The 18,789-nt window shown below is 36.3% G+C and overlaps 1 protein-coding gene across 4 annotated transcripts in view; it reads left to right on the forward strand.

Moving 5' to 3' along the window:
* The window catches only part of ttc28 (tetratricopeptide repeat domain 28), a 500,907-nt gene that overhangs the window by 194,705 nt on the left and 287,413 nt on the right, over window positions 1-18,789 (forward strand). The gene's annotated exons all lie outside the window — the stretch shown is intronic.

Below are 18,789 nucleotides of genomic sequence, written 5' to 3' on the forward strand. Positions count from 1 at the left end.
TTCATTGTTTTTCCAAGTCAAAATGCAATTTGATGGCAATCCACAGTATTAAAAATGATGTGTTCCACACAAATCCGTCATGTTATTCCTACACAAATCTATTAAGTTTCCAAAATTAAGTTGATTACACATAAAACAATTAGGTTAAACCTAAAGAAAAACCTGTAATAATGTTAAACAGGTAGTTTGAACACCTCATTTTTGAGTGCATACCCTGTTTGGCTGTCTTGTGTTCATTTTGAATGAACTAAATGCTGAGTGTGCCATTGCCCGGGGCCCTTTGAACACCAGCCAACACTTGCAGTTTCTTCTCCACTAGAGGGCGAACATCCTCAAATGACAGAACCCTGCCTCCCTTGCTCCATGTTCTTCTGGGAAAACCAAATAATAACTCTGTGGCATTCCTCTGCTTTTGTTTAAGAAGAGATTTTGATTAGTTCATGTTGTGGCTGTATTGTCGAGCGTAGATTAAAAGGGCCCTAAATGGGCCTTTCTGTGCATCTTGATCATGACGTTTGCAGTGAGAGTGAGTCACTGCTACAGCTGCCGAACACCTCTTAGGGTTTGTAAATAAGACCTCCGTGGAAGATAAAACCTGATACGCAGCTGGAGACCCTAACAGCGCAAACAAACTGAAAGTTTTCTTCCTCTTGGCGTTTGGTTGCTGTTGTTGAGTTCAGGGACGATGTTAGTAAGTGATGATATGACAAAAGAAGTTGATTATTCGGCTTTCAATAGATGTCTGTCCCTGCAGGAGTCAAATCGCGTTCGGCTCATTAGGGTCTCCACTTTTCTCCTCTATTGGAGGCATATTGTTTGGGGCTGCAGTTAATCAAAAGGCACCGCAGGCCGCACTCCACTACAAACACGCTCGCAGAAACAGTCACGACATGGAGCGCGCGTTTGTTGTGATTGCGTTTGTTGAAAAGGCCAGATTTCAAACCTGATTGTCTTTTTGCGAGCTGTCATTTTGAGGGAGTTAATTGTGTGCAACTCTTCTGTGAAGTCCCACACGCACACTTTTTTATGTATTGGTATTTATCAAAGACTATATATAGTAGATCACAGTTAAGAGTAAGGAATTGTAGGCTGCCTTAGTTGAAACTCACTCTCACTTTACTATAAAACTATACACTCACCGGCCACTTTATTAGGTACACTTACTAGTACCGCGTTGGACCTTATTTTGCCTTCAGAACTGCCTTAATCCTTCGGGGCATAGATTCAACAAGGTACTGGAAATATTCCTCAGAGATTTTAGTCCACACTGACATGACGCATCATGCAGTTGCTTGGATTGAGATCTGGTGACTGTGGAGGCCATTTAAGTACAGTGAACTCATTGACATGTTCGAGACTCATCAGACTCATCAGATCAGGCAACGTTTTTCTAATCTTCCATTGTCCAATTTTAGTGAGCCTGTGCGAATTGTAGCCTTAGTTTCCTGTTCTAATCTGACTGGAGTGACTCCTGGTGTGGTCTTCTGCTGCTGTAGCCCATCCGCCTCAAGGTTTGATGTTCAAAGTCACTTAAATCACCTTTCTTCCCTATTATGGTGCTCTGTTTTAACTGCAGCAGATCGTCTTGATTGTGTCTACATGCCTAGATGCATTGCGCTGCTGCCTTGTGATTGGCTGATTAGACATTTGCATGATGGAGCAGTTGGACAGGTGTACCTAATAAAGTGGCCAGTGAGTGTACACCATAATGCATAAACTGCAAAAAAACTGAGATTTGTGATCAGTGGCTGTTCTCTAAAGCAATGTTTCTCAACTGGTGGGTCGCGACCTAAAAGTGGGTCGCAGGAACATTTTCAGTGGGTCGCGGAGTGTGTGGTCAAAAAAGAAGAACAACAACAAAAGTAAATTTTTTTTTACTTATTTCAAAATAAAAGTCCGGTATGAGCAAAATGTGCCCGCCAACCCTACCATTTGACTTGTGAAATTTAATTTAATTATAGCAACAAATATGTCGAAGCGCAAGTACGATCCCGAATATGTAAAGTATAGATTTACATAAATTGATGACCAAAAAGACTTAAAGCCTCAGTGTCATGTGTAGTGAGGTGCTCTCATAAGAGAGCATGACACCTTCAAATTAAAAAAACATTTAGAAACCAGACATGTTTTATAAGCAGTTCAGTTTAGTTCATGGTAACTGAACATTTCCTTACCCTTGCCACTGTTTACAGTATTTGTCGTTTTTACTTTGTAATATTTCTATAATTTGATCATTTTTTAAATGACAGCAATAAAATATTGTTTATTTGTAAGTCTCTGTGAATGTCTTAGGATTTATCTGTCACTACTTGTGTATGTTAACAAATAAATACCAACTAATTATAATTCCTGAAATTGTATTATATAGCTCCTAAAAATTTGGGTCGTGGCTTGATGACCATGTAAAAATGTGGGTCCCATAAACAAACCAGTTGAGAACCCCTGCTCTAAAGCCTACGATCAAAGCGTTGTGCTTAGGATGTTTACTTTAGTGCATCGCATCATCAGCTGCTAAAAATCTATTCAATTGGTGCAGAACTATTCAATTTTCGATTCAGCTTTATTTGTATAGCGCTTTTACAATGTAGATTGTGTCAAAGCAGCTTCACATAAATGGTCATAGTAACTGGAACAGTGTGGTTCAGTTTTTAGTGTTTAAGTTCAGTTCAGTTCAGTTTAGCTCAGTTCAGTGTGATTTAATCATTACTGAGAGTTCAAACACTGAAGAGCAAATTCATCGATGTGTAGCTCTACCAATCCTGAACCATGCAGGCCAGTGGCGATAGAGGAGAGGGAAAAAAAAACTTCACCTGATGGGAGTGAAGAAAAAAAACCTTGAGAGAACCAGACTCAGTTCGGCACGACCATTTTAATTTCTCCGCTGGCCAAAAGTCTTTGAAAGAGAAAGAGGTGCGTGGTGCTGGCAGAGCACATACTGTACGTGCTAGAGTAGTGGTCCCCAACCCTTGGACCACAGACTGGCACCAGTCTATAAATCAACTGGTACCGGACCACTCAAAAAAAATCATGAATTATTTGAGTTTTATTTATAATCTGAGTCTGAACAATCATTTATTTTGAAAAATCTTTTATTTTGAAAAATGACCGTATTCTCTTGTTGCATCTCGACCACTTGAGCGGCAAAATTTAACCCACAGGCTAGCAAAATTATTAAGTACTGCAGCACGAAGCGCTTGCGTATTCCAGGCATCCCCAGTTGAAAACATCTTACCTTTTCAGAATGTCGAGTCAGTACCAACTGATCTGCTTCATATTTTGTGTGGAATATAATTTCGTTGAATGAACATGACTCTGTGCAGAGCTGAAGCTGCTTAATTTGACCAACTACGCTATTTTATTTCAATACTGGTGATTATGGTGGTACTTGGAGAGACAATTTTTTCTGAGGTGGTACTTGATGAAAAAAGTTCGAGAACCACTTAGTTCAAAAATCAAATTTCAGCGCAAAAACAAGATTATTTGGCTTATTTTAGATAAAAACATACTCAATCTTGATGGATTATTTCTTAAATCAAGATTATATTTGTTGCTTGTCTATAGAAAAGGCTTCTTGATTTAAGAAAATTTAGATATTTGGACTAGAAACAAGACAAAAACTCAACGTAAGAACTTATTTTGCAGTGTAATCAAGAGTTACACATAAATCCAATCAATTTTAATACTGTATCAGTGTGATTCATAAGGAAATAAAGACATTTCATGATTTCATAAGATATTGGATCAATAAAGTGAGTTACGTTCAGTTCTTTTAGGCTGTATAATTGTAATTATCAGTGTGTGTATGAATGGTGTCATAATAATTTGAGTGAGAATCATGATGGGATTGTTTTGGCATGGATGACAGCTTTTTAAATGTTTTGTATAGGGCTTGTGTCAGGCAAGATTGCCCAGGTTTTTGGCACAGTCATACTTATGGTTGGCCGACTGTTCACATTCTTCTCTGAGTTGGCTGAACACATTTCCGACAGGGTTTGGCATTGGCACTATTAGCTGTGCACACTAGCGTGGGTTCAATAAGAACTCTCATTCAGCAAAAAGGCATTAAAGCTCCTGTGGAGTGCTTTGAAAAGTGCATTTGTATTCGATATGAGACATAATTTGAACTTAAGGGTGGTACATAAAGTAGCTCCGCCCTCTTTTAAAACAATAGCCAATAGCTGTTTATATCACAGCTCTGCCAGTGAGAGTGGTGGAGAGTGGCCATGCGAATGTAGAAATAGCATCTTCAAGGGGGCAGGGCATCAGTGGCGCCCCAGAAATGTTTCTTTGGGGTGGCCATTTAAGGCCATACCAAATCTTGGGGTGGCACACAAAAACAATTAATTCAGTGTAATGTTATATTTTTATGTTATTTAATGTAATTTTAATTAATTGAATTAATTACTTTTAATTAGTAATATCAACAGCAAAATCATAATGGGGTGGCCACATAGCCCAACATGCTGATACTGATATAATATACAGTTGAAGTCAGAATTATTAGCCCCCCTTTAATTTTTTTTCCCTTTTTGAATTATTCCCCAAATGATGTTTAAGAGAACAAGGACATTTTCACAGTATGTCTGATAATATTTTTTCTTCTGGAGAATGTCCTATTTGTTTTATTTCGGCTTGAATAAAAGCAGTTTTTAATTTTTTAATCATCATTTTAAGGACAAAATTATTAGCCCCTTTAAGGTATTTTTTTTCCGATAGTCTACAGAACAAACCATCATTATACAATAACTTGCCTGATTACCCTAACCTGCCTAGTTAACCTAGTTAAGCCTTTAAATGTTACTTTAAGCTGTATAGAAATGTTAAAAAAATATCTAGTCAAATATTATTTACTGTCATCATGACGAAGATAAAATAAATCAGTTATTAGAGATGAGTTATTAAATCTATCATTTTTAAAAATGTGTTGAAACAATATTCTCTCTGTTAAACAGACATTGGGGGAAAGATAAACAGGGGGGCTTATAAGTCTGACCTCAACTATATATATATATATACAATTATATATTATATATATACTCCAACTATATAAATATACATATATACATACATACATATATATATATATATATATATATATATATATATATATATATATATATATATATATATATATATATATATATATATATATATATATAGTTGGAGTCAGAATTATTAGCCCCCTTTGAATTTTTTTTTTATATTTCCCAAATTATGTTTAACAGAGCAATTAAATTTTCACAGTATGTCTGATAATTTCACAGTATGTCTAAGTTGCTTTATTTCAGCTAGAATAAAAGCAGTTATTATTTTTTAAACATTATTTTTTTTATAAAGATATACATGATTTATATCTCTTATTTCTCAAATAGATGTTGTTTTTTGAACTTAACTCTTTTGCGTTGATCAAATGCTATGTTCAGCATCACATAAGCCAATCAGAATGATTTTGTGGAAGTTCTTGTGACACTTCAAAAAGGAGTAATAAAGCTGAAAATTTTAAATATTTGAATATTTTTAAAATAAATTCACACAGAAAACAGTTTTTTAAAATTATTTTATTATTAAATAACATTAAATAACATTACAGTTTTTTAATCAAATAACTGCAGCCATTGTGATTATAAAGGACAAAATAAGATGTTTTGTAGAATGCTGAAAACCTGTAACCATTTACTATACTGAAGCTTTCTTCCAAGTATATTCCTTCTTATTTCATAGAAGAACTATGCTCATAGAGGTTTGGAACTACTTGAGGTAGAGTAGAAAGTGGGGAAATTTACATATTTGGGTGAACTATCCCTTTAACAAACCCAAACCAAAAAGTATGATATATTTTTCAACAACATTCATGATGTTTATCTATTTAAATGTTATATTTACCTCAGTATGATTTTAGTCAAGAAACCAGATGAATAATTCATGTCTGTAGAGCATGCTAAAATGTAGCATTTAGCAATTTAGCATAGCACTTGAGGTATTTGGACATCTTTTCTATCTCAATGCCATCTTTAAATGCTAGGTTTGTCGCTCTCGATACCTTGTTAAAAATAGGTTGCAGATTGATTCCTTACTTGTTTAAATCCACACTCATAAAACTTCCCATCCCACCTTTAATCTTTCCTCATGATCCTGCTTCTGTCGGATCTCCTATTATTGTTGTGTGTCCTGCATGGCTTGAAGATGTTTATCTGCACATGTAATGCTAATTGCTAACTCATGCTAATACTCTTTTACTTACAAAACTAGGCCTCTTGTGTAGTCCCTGAAGATGAATCCCATATTTGGCTTGCCGCAGAGATCAATAAACACGCTCCGAGTTTGCCAGAGACCTCTTGGGCGCCTCTGCTCTGGATTGGATTACACTAATATGTTCAAAAGCACTTTATATTTTCCCAGTGCCACTGTCGGAGCGTGCCGATAAAGCTCATGGAGGGGAAGACTTTGTTTACCGCGGATTACAAGGATTATGGCGCTCTTGCTTGCTCTCGCGGTATCACTACCTCAGCAGATTAAATGTGCCATCCATTACTCACTCAGAATGAGTCGGTGAGCGGCCGCGGCCCGGCGGTTATCTATTACCGAGGACAGATGTACAGGGTGCTTATTCTTAGTGTCAGGACGGCTGATTCAGGTCTACGGAGGCCGGCGGGCCCAACCCCGCGAGTGCTAATTCTCTCTTACACACACTCTTTTAATCATTTAAGCGTGAATAATTTGGAGATGATGAAAGTTGTTGAAAGGCAAGAACCTGGGTGAAGTTTTTCAGCTTTTTTTCTGGGGCATTCTCTATGAAAGGAGCACAGAGCAAAGAGCTCATGCTTGACACTCTTGAAATGGGTTTTATTTTTAGGCAGCTTTGTTTCGTTCCATTTTTATAAGCGCTTTCTGAGAAATGAGGCAGTCGTTTGAACTATGTCGCTCGATTTTTTTGAACCAAATAGATGTTTGGATTATTTATCTCATGATTTGGGAATGTTCAGATTTGTTTGTTTTTTTAAACAAAAAACAAAAGTTGTCTGAAGTCTGTCAATGCTAGCATGATATGACAAGACCACATAGAAATCTAATGTATGCCAATTATATTTATATGACCTACAAGTTCATTTTGGATTTTACTTATGGATGTATTTGCAGCAAAGTTATAGTTTTTGCAACCTTTAGAATTCATATATATATATATATATATATATATATATATATATATATATATATATATATATATCCAGAAAATTAATTCATTCATATATATATATATATATATATATATATATATATATATATATATATATATATATATATATATATATATATATATATATATATATATATATATCCAGAAAACTCTTATTCATATATATATTTATATATCCAGAAAATTCTCATTAATATATATATATATGATTGAAATAAAACTATATATACCACCAAAATAACTTTTTTGCAATATTTGGACATATATGTTGCATATATAAAAAAATATTTTATATGTGTATTTGTATGTCATAAATGTCGTGTCAGATTTTTATATAGGCAAGCAGTTGCATTGATTGCTTGTATTTTGTTTTTCTAAAATTATTTATTGTAAATTTATGTTTAATCACAGTTTTTGTCAGCGCAATAATCACACTGAAAATGTTATTAGTATGAAAAATAGATAAATAAGTAAATATATATATATATATAGGTCAGCGTAATGGTCAATATGGCAAGTAAGGCTCCGCCTCCTAGGACAGGAGCCAATCGTTGATTGCTATAGGCTAATGATTCTCAGACCAGGCATGAGGTTCTGCAGTTTATGTGACACGAAAGTTTAGCAGTGGCACGAACGTTTAGCAATGAAACTATAGAGACAGAAGTTGTTACATTTTATTTGGCGATTCCTACTATTAAATTCTATCGTAAGCTTGGCAAGCAATTTTTGAGAGTTTGATGCTTCCCTATTCAAACAGAATGACCGATCAGACTGGCTGAGAGGCATTTTAAAGATAGTCACCGAGTGACATTACCTGCCTTAAAGGGACTTTAGCCTAATATCAGATGGACAGAAAGTGATTATTTTTTATGAACTGTAAAATATTGGTCTCTGTGATGCAGACTGTTGCGTACATCATGAACTCATCAGAAATTCACTTTAATGTGTGATAAGACTAAAAGTGGTCATGAACGACCATTTTTTCAATTCCAAGTGGTAATTTTATACGTGCCGAATTAACAAGCGGATATTATAATAACAACAGTATTATTTAACAGTGTTCCAGGATTCAGATTTCTGAAAAAGGATGGGATTCGGATTTAATTAGTGTGGAATAAACCATTTTGTTTAAAGAGACAGTAGAAACTATATTTTAAGCTAATTTACGAATCGTAACAAATTTCTCCAACTCTTATTTTTGAATACTAAACACAAGCCTTGTTGAAGCCTGCAGGAACAGCTACAGTAAATATAGTTCACACATTCCTACAGAGATGGACCCTTCTTTCCTTTCGTGGTTTAATAAACGATACTCCAGTCCGATGTGATTTAACGGCAGATTCACTGAAGTGGGCTTAACCCTTATCGGAGGCGATACTCTTTCGCTAACCTCATTTAGCAGCTCTTAACCTCGCGGGAGCGGCAAAACCTTATCTCCATTTGATTCCTGCGTTATTTATTAGATCTCTGCAGGGGAGGCTATCGTTCTCGCGCCATTATATCCATCACCGGAGCCGTTTGTGTCCCGAGGCATCCAAACACAAGCCAATTCCGGATGACAAACACACTATCGCCCTGCCGCACCTGTTTGGCGGGCATGTGGCCCCATTCACCCTGATTTTGGATTTTGACTGAGTGGATCCCAGGTGTGCTTAAGGTAACCAGAGAGTGCGAGGATCTTGATGAGGAAGGGGTTTTTGAAGAGCCCCCCGCGATGAGAGAGGAGAGACAGGTGGATGATTAACCGTCAGAGCCGAACATGCCTGCTGTGTTTATGATTTGCCAGCGTATTTACAGGCTTTTATAATGGGTGAAAACGTTTGGCGGTAGGGCATTGTGATTTTGTATTTCTGCGATAAATATTGCGATGTGAATACAATTTCACCAGATGGCCTTCTTTGGAAAGAATTCGTCATTTTAGATTGATTGGGGTGATTTTGTAGATTAATAATACACAGCTGAAGTAAAAATTATTCGCCCTGATTCTTTTTTTTCTTTGAAAATATTATCAAATGATATTTAGCAGAGCAAAGCGTTTTTCACAGTATTTCCTATAATATTTTATCTTCTGGAGAAAGTCTTATTTGCTTTATTTTGGCTAAAATAAAAGCAGTTTTAATTTTTTTTAAAATCATTTTAAGGTCAATATTATTAGCCTCCTGAACCAATAAACTCTGCGAACCCGGTACTGGGTTTGTGACGTCATCGACTTTCGCTTTAAGATTTAAAGGGCTAGCATTGCACCAGACCCCTTTACGTGGTTTCGTTTTAAAGTGTAGAATCTATATTTTATGCACATATGCATCACTTTGGTTTTTATTCTACTGTACAAAAGTTATTTGCACTTAAATACACAGTATTTTGGATCCCTGAGCTGGGTATTTTACATTGGTTCGTTTTCATATTTTTCTTATGACACATGTACAAGTTATAGCTCAAATGAAAGCTCTTGAAAGTGCTCATACGGCTCTAGCATTATTTTTACTGAATTATATTCACATATCAAACAGTTGCCGAATGAATTGTGGTGTTTCCATGGCGCAGAAGTGAAAACAATACATTCATGATCAATAAGCAGCCCCAGATAGCACAGACAGCTGTCATCTCTCACCTTATGCTGTGCGCTTCAGAGCCATTTCTCCTCTGTTGTTGAGGTGATGTGCATGAGTAATCCTTTTATATGTCTGACGTGCTCCAAACACAGTGAATTATGTTTAATCAAACACAAGAATAGTGAAATATGTAAACAATGATCGGTCCCTGTGGCTTGTACAGCACCTCTCATCAGTTGGAATACAATAACTTTTGCATAGATTATGGTGGAGACATTTTTCTTTTTTCCTATGATTACAGACATGTGCAGGAACCGCCAAAATTAATTACAGCACGCTAAACCACACAGAACCTAAAAGGCACACTTTCAAATCTGAGTTTATACAAAAAAAATACAAAAAGCGCCTCTTTTTTAGGTGTTTATTATAACACAAACAACATATACAGCAATTTCAAACACTTTCAATACTGTTTCATGAAAATTCAAAGGGTTTTCTTTAAAATGATACCAAATTTTTGCATTTACACCTCTGTATGTGGATTTGGGAAGCTTTTAAATTTGGGTAGGCAAAATCCAAGCGGAAATCCCAAAATAACAGCAGAGTTTAACTGGTAAGCAATATTTTTTCAATTGGCTACTGAACAAACCATAATTATACAATGGCTTGCCTAATTAACCTACTTAACCTAGTTAAGCCTTTAAATGTCACTTTAAGCTGAATACTAGTATCTTGAAATATGTCTAGTCAAATATTATTTACAAAGAGACAATAAATCAGTTATTAGAGATGAGTTATTAAAACTATTGTGTTTAGAAATGTGTTGAAAAAAAGTATTTCGTTAAACAGAAATTGGGGGATGGGGGTAATACAGGGGATCTAATAATTCAGGGGGGCTAAGTCTTCTGACTTCAACTACATATCAATTATATTATAACAATAAATAACAAACTTACAAGCATAAATAAATTATAGCAAACACGACACAGAAGCGTCAACTGAACCAGCAACCTTCTTGCTGTAAGCCACCATGCCGCCCAACATTGCATGTCCTGCCATCCATGCCGAAATGATATGTTTTGCAGTCCTACTTTGCGGTGAGGGTCTCGCAGCTCACCTGCATGCCTGTTTAGCGCCGTTTTTGAGGAGTTATTAAGCAGCCTTGAGTAGATTCCCTCAGGTTCTCATCTTTCAGCCGCTGACACCAGGATGAACTTCCTGTTCTGACTGTTCCCTGTGGTTTTTTTTTTCAACTCCCAGATTGGCTGGATTCTCTTGCAATATGCTGTACACACTTGGAAGCAAGCACTGGTAGATTTCTTTCTTATGCGTACTCCACTTGCTAACCTAGATAAAAGTGGTTTTAGGAGAAAATTTCAAATCACAAGCAAATCTATATCACGGTTATTACTGTTATTACGGTTTTGTTCAAAAGAAAATACAATAAATTAAGGCTTTTCGCCAAGTTTTGTATATGAAAATGAACAAACAGCATATAAAATGTGCAGTTTTGCGCAAGATTGTGGGAAACAAGGATCTTGTAATTTTGCATTTGTTTACTTTTGCTCAAAAATTCACTGTCAACGTCACGTTCAGTCACAGAATTCAAAGGAAAGCTTTTAGTCTTGAGTTGCAAAATGCATGAGTACATTAGTAGTTTAAAATTAACTACTTTAGTTCAAATATTATGATTTGTGAGCAAATTTTGATTAGTTTTTTTTGTAAAATGGTGTTTAAACCTATTTAAAATGGACTACTATAAAGCTGAAATCTGTCCATTTATGTATTCTGGAGGCTTATGAAGGGATATTTTTATTAGCAGTCTTGAAGTTTCTGAACTGTGTCTGATTTGTCTTCTACCAGATGCTACGGGATCTAATATGACTGATAATGCTGTTGATTGAAATCAATTTAAGCAGCCCCCCTGGAGTTCATTAGGTAGATGAAGTGTGTGTGCGTGGCTCTTATCAAGACTAAACCTCCACAACGCATGCTAAAACACTACTATTGCTGCAGTATGTTTTGTGCTTACCATACAGTTTTCCTGTATGCATGAGAACCTGTGTGACCTACTTCATCTGCCCAAATCTGCCGTACAGAGCACGGTGTAATCCTGAGTGCATCCTGAGGCAGTGCTCTCGACTTGACCTTCCATTTCCAGTGTGACGAACACACCAGAACTGTGATATAGCATCTCGGTGACTCATTATTAAGCCCGACTGCCTAATGTGAAGTCATTTTACACTAAATTGGATTAGAATGCTAAATAAGCATACTTCTAAGACGATAGCTGGACACCAGAAGCTGAGTTAAATGTGGACACATCGAGGTCACTGTTTGAAAATCTTTTATATCGTGTTTATATGCAGTATGCAGTTAAAGGAGCACTCCATTTGGATATTTATTTACAATCCGCTCATTTTACAACTCGTTTAGAGTTAAACAGTTGGGTTTTAGCATTTATTAATCGATTCAACTGATCGTTGAGTCTGGTGGGAGCACAGTTAGCTTAGCTTAGCATAAATCATTGAATCGGATTAGACCATTAGCATCTCGCTCTAAAAAATGATACATTTTCGTATTTAAAGCTTGACTTTTCTTTAATTATATAGTATACTTAGACCAACAGAAAATTACAAATTGCTATTTTCTAGACATATATGGCTAGAATTATAATTATATGTCTTAATTATAATCTCATTCTGTTGAAATGATCAATTAATTTTGTGTCTGTACCATGGCGGCTGTAGCAGGCACAATATATTACTTAAGACTTAACAATTTGTATTATCAATGCAAACTGTCAAGCTTTAAATATAAAAATCTAATGATTTAATTTTTTTTGATGCTAATGGTCTAATCAGATTTAATGATGTATGCTAAGCTAAGCTAAATGTGTTTACAGCAGAGCTAGAAATCATCTGAATGAATTAAAAAAATAGTAAGACTTGAAAAATGTCCCTGTTTGCAAAAAAAGCAGATTATTTTTGATTTTTGATTTTTTGATGCTAATGGCCTAATCAGATTCAATGATATATGCTAAGCTAAGCTAAAAGTGCTTCAGGAGAGCTAGAAATCATCTGAATGGATTAAAAAATAGTAAGACTTGTAAAATGTCCCTATTTGCAAAAACAAAAAGATTATTATTGATTTTTATTTTTATTTTTTGATGCTAATGGTCTAATCAGATTCAATGATTTATGATAAGCTAGGCTAAGGTAAAATTACTTCCAGCAGAGCTAGAATTCATCTGAATGGATTAAAAATAGTAAGACTTGTAAAATGTCCCTGTTTGCAAAAAAAAAAAAAAGCAGATTGTTATAGATTTACAAATTTTAATTTTAATTTTTCGATGCTAATGGTCTAATCAGATTCAACGATGTATGCTAAGCTAAGCTAAAAATGTTTCCAGCAGAGCCTAAAATCATCTGAATGGATTTAAAAATGGTAAGACTTGTAAAATGTCCGTTTGCAAAACAAAGCAGATTATTATTGATTTTTATTTATTTATTTTTTGATGCTAATGGTCAAATCAGATTCAATGATATATGCTAAGCTAAGCTAAAAGTGCTTCCAGCACAGCTAGAAATCATCTGAATGGAATAAAAAAAAATGTCAAGACTTGTAAAATGTCCGTTTGCAAAAAAAGTAGATTATCATTGATTTAAAAAAAAAAAAAAAAAAAAATATATATATATATATATATATATATATATATATATATATATATATATATATATATTTTTTTTTTTTTTTTGATGCTAATGGTCTAATCAGATTTAATGATGTATGCTAAGCTAAGCTAAAAGTGCTTCCAGCAGAACTAGAAATCATCTGAATGGATTTAAAACTGGTAAGACTTGTAAAAAAATGTAGATTGTTCCTTTAATAGTGTGTTAGTATTCAGTTTAAAGCATTTAAATTTGGCACGGATCTTTCATCGTGTAATGACTTAGCTGATTGCTATTGATTAGCATGCGTGTTTACGAACACATGCTGGTGTGGTGTGTTGATAAAAAGAAGAAGAAGCCAAAATCGCTGTTAGTCGAAGCCTTGAGCAGACGCAGAGCCGCATGAATAAGCATGCAGGACCATTCCACAACACATTTCCCAGTGTGATGAAGTGGAAAAACTGCTCAAATGCAGCAGCCCGGGAGGATCCCGCATTCAGACCTGCTGTAGCGCGAGCTCATCCGCACTACAAAGACAAACACAGCCGTTTGATCATGTCTCTGACCTACTATTCTCCCGGCTCAATGTGCTGCTTTATTCTCTGCCGCTGATTATGTCATATGCAAAATAAAACGCCACATAAAGGTGGGCAAATAACCAAAATGTGCTTCGGCATAAGTAACTTTGTTACAGTTCGGCAGTTGCTTCATGTTTTTTTTTTACTTAATGTAGAAAATAGTTTCCTATAGTGTCCAATCACTGTTGTTCAAGTGATCGAATGTGAATGAATCAGCGTTCTGTAATGAACCAGTTGAGTAAATGATTTGGTGAATCCTTCATTCATTCATTTTCCTTCAGCTCAGTCCCTTATTTATCAGCGGTCGCCATCGCGGAATGAACCACCAACTATTACAGCATATGTTTTACACCCTTCCAGCTGCAACCCAGTACTTGGAAACACCCATACACTCTCACACTCATACACTACAGTCAATTTTGCTTACCCTATTAAGGCTGATTTATACTTCTGCGTCAAACACCGGTGTATGCTACGGCGCTGACGCATAGCCCTTCGCCATGGCCGTCGGCGTCACTGACGTGCACCTCTCAATAAATGTAACTACACATCGCAACAACGCGTAGCGCAAGCTCTGTGATTGGTCGGCTTGGTAGCGCTGACATGTCTGGGCGGGACCGAGAGCCACGCGAATGGCGTGAACCCAATTTAGCGATTGTTTACAACTGTGGAGTCCCGTAAAGGAGCTCCGGATGGAAAGTTTTGTTTTGTGTTTACCTCATAGTTAAAGTTGTTGCACGTCCGCCGGTTCCTGCCTCAAAATGAGCGAGTTTGAGCCACTTGTACAACCAGGAAGTGTTCAGCAAAAGCAAAAAAGCAGCGAAGAAACTCGACACAGAGGAACATTTACACCTCACTGCCAACTAGCGTTTCGGAAGTGTTAATGCAGACCAACAGAGACAGCGCGCAGAAGTATAAATGCACAGCCACGCGCGTTGCCTGCGCCGTGGGTTACGCCGGTCACTTGACGCAGAAGTATAAACCAGGCTTTAACCTATAGCGCTTGCGTTTGGACTGTGGCGGAAGCCGGAGCACCCAGAGGAAACCCACGCCAACAGGGGTGTGAACATACAAAACTCCACACAGATGTGCCAACTGGTCCAACCAGGACTCAAACCAGCAATCTTCTTGCTGTGAGTGTTAACCACTGAGCCACTGTGCTGCCTATTGGGTCAATCAATTATAATTTAATTTACGTTGTTGCTTACTGTATCTGCCTGAAGGCATGAAACAAAGGATTTTCTGAATCATCGATAAGATTCGAGAGACTACACCAATGTGACATGGCACTAAGATGCGACAGACTGTAGTTTTGGAAGGCTCTCTGATGGCACTCAAAAATAAATGTTTAACAATTTTTAACTATTAAAATGCATACTGAGTGGCTGGGATGCAATCTTTATCTTATTTGTTCAAACTAGTTATTTAAAATCGAGCTGAAACAACACAATTCTTGAGTTTTTTTTTTTGGGTGGGGGGGGGGATTTCATAATCATTTATTACTACATAAAATACCCATAGAATCAGAAGGTCCTTAACTGACCATATATATATATATATATATATATATATATATATATATATATATATATATATATATATATATATATATATATTGTGTCGTGAATATTAATGTGCTCTGTTTTGACGTGCAGCTCTCACACACATACACACACTGCATGATATACACTGAACTCGGACAAATATAGACCCAATCACAGTAACTTTAACCTATTTTGCTCACAAGATGTGGATAAAGGCAAGATCATAATTAAACTTGACAAAAGAAAGTGATAGAGGCGTGTCGTGTTGTATTTTTAAGCTGTAATGTCAAAGAAAACACAGCAAGAACGTAATATCATCTGCTTAAACAGATAAAAGTGTCACGGTTGCAGGTTTGTGCGCTCTTCCGGAGTGTCTGTTTGATCATGTGGGTCAGTTCGTTTTGTCACAAATAGAGAATGTTCATGTGAATCCAAGTGCGAGTTAACAAAAATAATATTTATTGACACAGTCAAAACAAAAAGCAAGGAATGAGTGTAGTGCTAGTGCTAGGAGAGACAGGGCAGGAATCACGCAGGAAACAGGGTCCAGTAAACACTCCTCAGGTCCTGAGCACAGACAGATAGCACACATAAGCACACGTAAAGAACTGACAAAGACACACAGAAAATGTAGCCCATATATAGGCACGAAAATGAGCCTCAGCTGGCGGGCTCATCAAGCTAGCTGAGTGCCGTCATCACACGTGATCAAAACAGATACACGTGGAGAACAAAAACAAAACAAACCCACATGATCAAACAGACACTCCGGAAGAGCGCACAAACCTGCAAACGTGACATGAAAGTTGTTTGAAACATACACTTCAAATTTTACAATACAACACGATACGTTAACGAAAGATACAATAAAACATACCCATTGCCTCTTCGAAGTGGAGCTGTATAAATGTATAATCTGTAAATCTTGCATTCTGAAGCACGTCTTGCGCAGTCGTTGCCCAGTAACGTATAGTAAACATTCTCCGGTTGCGTTTTCGGAAAAAAAACACCCACATACTTAGTAAGTTTAATATAAACTTTAAAATATGTAATGGAGGAAAACCATCATTGTTTTCTCACTAGAAACATTGTTGCTTATTAAACATAGCCTGAGGCGTGCATATTAATGATCTCAGAGCTAAATGAGCCTGGGTTTACGTCAGGTCTGAATGAACGACCTAAAGTAGTCATACATGCAAATGCGGGCAACATTGCCAGTGAGTTTCCCAGTTTGTTTTGTCGTCTGATTGGCCCATTGTCCACCTGGGGTTTTACACTCATGGAATTTACAACAGCGGTGTCTGAGGCTCACAGTATGCTCATTTCCATAAACTGATCTCTTATTATATTACTATGCCTTGGTATAGTCATATTTTTACTATAATGCACTTTTAAGTCTACTTAAATTTATAAAAAACTAACAAGTGAACTCAATTCCTACATGTTGTCCCAACACAAATCACGATTTTACAGTGTTAGAGAAATACAAAGTATGTCTAAAATTAAATCTGATGTTCAAAATCGGATTGTTGTGAAAAAGAAATCATGTATTCATTGTTTTGAATAAGCACTGTGAAAAACGCAGGGTTCCACATGGATTTGCATTGGGACAACATGAAGGAATTAAGTTAACTTCTTAGTTTTTACAAATTTAAGTGAATTAAGCATAAAACTATTTAGTTTCCCCCGAAAAAAACTAAAAAATCCAGCTTATTTTAATTAGGTAAATTAAAAAAAAACAACAAATGTATTTGTTTTGAGCGAGATCTTCCATACTATTCTGGCATGACGCCAGCCTTATGTGTCCTTATCGTGTTGATTTATAGATAATAAGTGTTAACTCCTGGCGCACATGTAATTCCATTCGCATTTCGCCGGCTCTAATGAGCATTTCTGATCTCTGGGTCTCGTCCACAGCACACCAACTCTCATGTCGCCACCGGCATGTGGAAACACATGACAACCGCCAAGCAATAAATCCTCAAATCCCACTAATTCCATCAGAGTTTGTCAGAGATGGTGAGATTTAGAGCGGCGTGACCCGGTGAAAGTGCCTCTTTCAGGAGAACAGAGAGCCATTCCTGTCGGCCGGTTTTGTATTCGGACCGCTGCATTTCTTGACAGGTAAATTGAACGGTAAACGCTACAGAGCAGCATTTCACACACACAGATTGATCGGCTGAGCCTCGCTGGACGAATTAAGCTGCTGGAGTTTGGCACACCGGTCTGATGTTTGAGGCAACCGTCTGTAACAAAAGGCTGACGTTCGTTTCCCGTTTATGCCGTGTGGGCTACTCAGGCTAGAGTCGGGCATTTAGGACACGTTTGCAATGATTTTAGTGGAGTAACAATGGTTAGGTTGGTTTAAAGGGCACCTATTATGCAAATGTCACTTTCATAAGAGGTTTAAACACAGTTGTGTGGCAAAAAGAATTATAATTGTTTTTTTGTATAATCACTCTTGATTAAAACAGTCTGGACATACACTTAGATTAACATTCTCCCGATTTACGTGTCATAAGAGTGGGGGAAAGCCCCGCCAAATAGTGGCGATCTTTTCTCCATTAGCATAGGACGTTAGTCTTGTTTTCTGAATTTGCCACTATGCTGACACATAGCCATTTGTAGCTCCGCCCTCTTTTGAAAAGAGCACAATCTCATTTGAATTTAAAGCGGCAGTAGCCAAAAAAAACGGCACAATTTGGATCAGAGCCTAAAAGGGCCAGTATCAAAGAGTTATAAAACATTATTTGCGAGGGGTTTTTGAGCTAAAACTTCACATACACACTTTAGGGATATCAGAGATTTATTTTACTTTTTGTAAGAAGGTGAATAGGTCCTCTTTAAAAGCATAAAGGATTGATTTAAAGGCCCCCTTGCACATACAAACTCCACATTTGCATTCCAGAAGTAAAGACATCATCAACTATAACAATAAAAATAAGGAATGGAATAACTGATCAAAAATGAAAACAAATAAATTTATTTGGCTATATATATATATATATATATATATATATATATATATATATATATATATATATATATATATATATATATATATATATATATATATAGTTGAAGTCAGAATTATTCACCCACCCCCGCCCCTCCCCCACCCCCCCGTTTATTTTTTCCCAATTATCTGATTAACGGAGCGAAGAGTTTTCAACACATTTCTAATCATAATAGTTTTAATAACTCATTTCTAATAACTGATTTCTTTTATCTTTGCCATGATGACAGTAA

Source organism: Danio rerio, chromosome 10, assembly GCF_052040795.2.
Source record: "Danio rerio strain M-AB ecotype USA chromosome 10, GRCz13ab, whole genome shotgun sequence".
Taxonomy (NCBI): domain Eukaryota; kingdom Metazoa; phylum Chordata; class Actinopteri; order Cypriniformes; family Danionidae; genus Danio; species Danio rerio.